The sequence below is a fragment of the Leucopleurus acutus genome (genome assembly GCF_964270905.1).
Source record: "Leucopleurus acutus genome assembly, chromosome: 3".
Classification (NCBI taxonomy): Eukaryota; Metazoa; Chordata; class Mammalia; order Artiodactyla; family Delphinidae; genus Leucopleurus; species Leucopleurus acutus.
Window position 1 is genome coordinate 101625578 of NC_139145.1, and position 5493 is coordinate 101631070.

Consider the following 5493-nt stretch of genomic DNA (forward strand, 5'->3'; position numbering starts at 1 on the left):
CTTCATTACGTAAGATTTAAAGTAGGAGATTCTATATTGTTAAAATCAGAATACTGTGAGTACATTCATTCTTCTAACTAGTATTTATTGAAGGATTACTATGCACTTCACTGTGCACTACATTAAGAGCTGGGATACAATTATGAGAAAAACAGAAAAGATGCCTGTCCTCTAGTATCATACAACAAATTGCAAACCAACATAAGTGCCATGAAGGAACTCAGTTTTATGACAGCAGATAGCAAAGAAACAAGGTTTAAACTAAGCAATCAGGAAAAACTTTCCAGAGAAAGGGATAGTTGACCTAAATACGAGGAGTTAATAAGAATTGTATAGAAAAAGAAAGGAGAGTTTTCTGGGCAGAAGGAGCAGTATGAGGGACAGTCACAGACATAGGAGCAAACTGTGACAACGTCAAGGAAGCCAAAAAGACCATCTGACTGGCTTGGAGAGTGCGGGGAGAACAGTGCGGCTGGGGAGAAGGGTGTACTCTTTTTGGTTCCCAAAAATACCTAGTACTTTGCCCTGTAAACGTGTGATACAAATGTGATGAAAATAATAATCTCTGAATTGTTAAGCACTTTTTCTGTGTCAGGCACTTTACAAGTATCAAATCATGTAAATTCATCAACCCTCAAGACACTCTTGCGAAGTAGCTACATCCCTGTTTACCTAATGAGGGAGCAGCCAGTTATGTTGTGGAGCTTAGATTGGAAGCCAAACAGTTGTTAGTTTCCACACTCTTAGTCACTATGCTGTAATTAATGCCTTTCAGGTATGAAGGAGTGAATGAATGAATGAAATCACTTTGATCCGAGATCCTGCAGACTGAAATGTGAGTATGTTTTCTTTGGATTTTTGTGCATTAGCTTGATGACTTCTTGCATTTGGTGAGCACTTTATTAACAGCTAAAATAAAGACCACTACTGAGGACTTACGTGCCAGGCACTATGCAAAAACTATGCATGCATTATTTCAATTATTTGTTTATATGCCCATAAACCAAGTTAGTCTGTGAACTTATTGAGATAGGGGCCTTGGCGTATTCATCTTGGTACCAGCAGTACTTGGCCTACTGTTTGTCTTCAGTAAACCTACTTTCTTTCTGTCTTTTCACTCCATATTTAAGTGCAATTTTAATTGCTTAAGTGCAGGGAGAAGGAGTAGTTGACCTTTTAAGAACTTCCAGGAGCTGTAATTCTGAATGTCCAATCAAACTGCTATTGACTCAAACTACTTTTAGTAGTAGCAGCAGGCCCAGTTAATTGAAAGATTGTCCTTAAATTCAAAAAAAGCTGATGCAGAAAGATGCTTATAATTTTAAGCCAAATGTACTTTCTCTAAAATGTGCTTTCACATGCCTAATGAAGTTGTTTACTTTGATACTCCATCCGCATTGAAAAGAATTGGAAATATATATTTTTAAAAAGGAGATTCTGTTGCAAGACTTTTATGATTATTAATCTGGGTTCTAATCCACCTGAAATGATTCCATCCTCAGGCATGCCTCGGGCCAAAACAATGTGAGGAGAGCTAGGGCTGATCACAACCCCCAGTCTTCCATATCCTTCTATTTATAAAACTAACATCATAAAGAAATGTTGTAAAATATTGAGGTTAAAATTAGCTCCAACAAAATAAATTCTAAACATATAACAGAGTATTAAAAAAAGAGATGGCTACAAGTCAAATCACCTACAGTTAAATATATACATATTATATATTACTTATAAAGCTATTAATCCAATTTAACAACATCCAGGGCATTTATGTTAAGAAATTGCCAAATAGCACTAAGTAGAATTTACAGAGATGAATAAAAAGCATAATTATGAAGTAGACTTGGGATATTCCAGTTGGTAAATGAGGCTGTGAAATTGCCTTTTGTTAAAAGAAGAGTATTAATGACTATGTTAGTACTTGACTAGTATTTTATGACACTTAATCTGCTATTATGTGAAATGCTTCATACATTATCCTATATGATAGTTTAGAAATAGTTTTAATGCCTATTTTATACCTTGCTAGAGAATTACAATCTGTTGATACTGAATATCTGTTAGAACAACTTAAAAATGCAATATGTATGATTAATGATAATCAAGAGAAATTATTGAAGCTTGCACAATTTCCCTTTAATAAGTGCATTCTGCACAAGTTTGGTGAGTATGTAATATCTGATCAGATGGAAAACTTTATAACCTAATAGTCACCAACACACACATATGCCAAAATACTCACGATTTGATAATAACATGACGGAGAGGGCAAGAGAAACTTGATGTCTACCAATATTTGCTTTCAGAGAAGCTGAATTTTGAAAATAAAAGAGGTACACACAATATTACTTGCAAAGAGAAGCTTTGTAAAATAAATTTGCATAAAATTAGATGAGAAGGTTATGTTGTATTATTCCTTCTGTGGTTCTCCACAGGGTAGCTGTGTCTCTCTTTGGTTCCTCTCTGTGGGTTTATTCCACGATTTAGCTCTTAGTTCTTTGGTCTCTTGTTGTTTCAGCTGCTGTGAATTTAGGGATTACATCTACACTCACATCTTCAACTTTCATCTTTATGTGAATAACACTTACATCCTACATCTTCAATCTTGGCCTTCAGAACTTCAGTATCCTACCCCTTGATTCTGGTGGAACATTTCAACGTGACTCCTGACTAACACTTCAGCTTATTTAGTGTCTAAAAATGTATGTGCCATTCTCCCTGGCTCCTCTTCTTGGCATCTCTATTTGTCAATAACCCCCCAGCTATCATTCCAGCACAGTCCCGGAGTGCCTATTTCTGTCAGAATGGCCACCTTTCTCCCACACCCAGGTCTGAGAATCTCAGGGTATCTGCTTTGCCCATGCAACGAATGTTAGTGTCATAAGTACCCGATACTGTGGTAGTTGCTGGAGGTAAACAGATGGATAAAACCTACTCTCTGCTCTCAAGGAACTCACAGAAGACCTACACCTTTGTTTTTTCCCTATGTCATTAACCGTATTAGACTCTAGTGTGACACTATGTGAGCATGTGCAAAGGCCTTGGGCCTGGAATTGCTGGAAGAATTCCATAAGAAGGCATCCTAGGAGAGTCTAGATTTATACAAGTCTGGAAGGCTAAGCTTCCCATAGAGGAGAAATGGATGGAAGACTTTGCAGGCAGAGAGATTTACATAACAAGAATTATTTTTTTCTGTAATTCCTCATATATTTTCTCTCCTCCCTATACAGTGCTAAAAGCTATATGCTCATGACTGGCCTCAGCAATTAAAGTTCTGGTTTTAGGCTTAGTCTTCCTCATTCCAACCTATACAAGACAGAAACATTAATTTTCCCCAAATCTGTTTACATTCTATAATGTCTTATCATAATAAAATTCAGAAATCTTAAACTGAAAATCAGTGTCTATATAGTCTGACACTAAATTCCATTATAATTTTTTTCCTACTGTTAGGATGCGGTGAACAACAAATAAATAAAACAAGAACTCCAGGAAAATTTATATGTTCTCCAAAAGGGACCTACTTATTTTTTTCTAATGATTCTTTGGGGATAGTGTAGCATATCGTTCTGGAGTAAACAGACCTGAGTTCAAATCCTGACTGTGGGGCCCTGGGCTAGTTTGTAACCTCTCACTGCATTAGGGTCTAATTTGGAAAAGGAGATGATACCATTCATAAATATATTGTGTGTGACTCTGGACCAGAAATTGTTTCGGCACTAGGGATATTGTGGTTGAACACGTCCCAGCCTTCTTGGAGCTTTCATTAAAGAAATAAATAAGTTAATAAATGGTGTATATTTTGACAATCAAAGTGTCATGAAGAAAATGAATCAGAGTAATATGAGAGAGAGAGGGAGAGAGAGGATGGCAGTGGTGGGAAGGCTGTTTTAGCTGGAGTGGTCATGAATGGGCTCATAGTGGCACTAATCTCATAGAGTTTTTGTGAAGACTATAGGAGTCAGCAGTGCCAGGCACACAGTAAACCCTCAGGAAATCTTAGCAATTATATTATCTTTGTTTTTAACTCCTCTGAATCTCGACTCATACTATTCTTCCCACCTGGAATGTGCATCTTCCTCTCTGCTCATATCTTGTAACTTCTTCAGGGCACGTTTGAAGCTCTGCCTCCTTCTCAGCCTTGCCTCCTTCATAGTCTTGCATTATGAATGTCCAAATCCCAGGAATCAACAATACTCTGAGTTAAAAGTACTCGCAGATATTTGGCATTCAATCACGTGCATCTCTGTAACCTCTCTTCACATATTATTTTGAATTTTTATATTGTGATTTAACTCCCCATATATGAATATTTGTTCTTCCCAAGTAGTATATAAGCTCTCCAAGGACAGGGCCAGACCTATGTTTGGGACGTAATAAATAAGGGAAAGATTATGTATGTTAAAGAGATTTAATAGATATTTGCTGATACATTAACAAAATACTTTATGACCTTGACTATAAGCTCCACTGTAGAAGGAATTATGCTGCATATGGAGTTATGTGGCCTGGGGACCTAGAGATTGGTATGGGCAGTTTAGATCAATATTTAGATTGGCCTTCAAAGTTCAAGGATATAAATTCACAAAAAGTCTAGATTGATGGCTTGTTCTCCCTGTGAAAATGTTTCGTGTTTTGCAGCACTTCAATAAAATAATATTGTATAAGCTTATTAAAATATTGCATTATAACACAAAGATGATGCCACATATCATGTGTTGAGGAAGAGTAATATTTACGATCCTAATTTAAAATACAGTTTATTTAAAGAACATACAATTTGAAGAGAATGGGAGTTTAGGACTGTACATTATTGCTTTGCTGTGTGCAATAGAAGCTGGGAGAAAAATGGCAGCCACGGCACTTTATGTCTACAGGTATCATTTAGATGAAGCTATGGTGTCTGGTTCATTTCCCAAATTGTATAATTGCAGCCATGAAGAAATACTGAAGCTTCCTAGTGTCAAGGAGTCAATAACATCATCTTTGTATACAAAGCACAGCCCATAAATGCTAAAATTTCTTTGTGTTTTTCTGTGTAATTCTCTTTTTCATGAAATGAAATCTAACCCACCAGAGCAAACAAACACTGCACCAGCTTTTCATATACACAGCCAGGGAAGGGCAAACAATTATTCAGCATCTGAGGCTCAGTTATATTTTTTTAAGCTTTTGTTTTGTTTGTTAAGAAAGGCTAAGGGAAGATGAAAGAAAAAATCTGGACAAATACTTGAAAAAAAAAATAAGAGCAATAAAACTTTATGGTAGAAAAAGAAACTAAGGAAAAACGAAAGCGTTGAAAATAAAAACCATTGAAAAACCCATCATCCAGAAATAAGCATTAATCTGTTATTGTATATTTGCTCACATTAATTTCTATACATGTATGTATATTGTTTTATAAAAGTTGCATTTCATTTAAAGTGTTTGTGACCTGCTTTTCCATTAATAATGCACTGTGAGCATTTTCCATGTCACCAAATACTCTGGAAT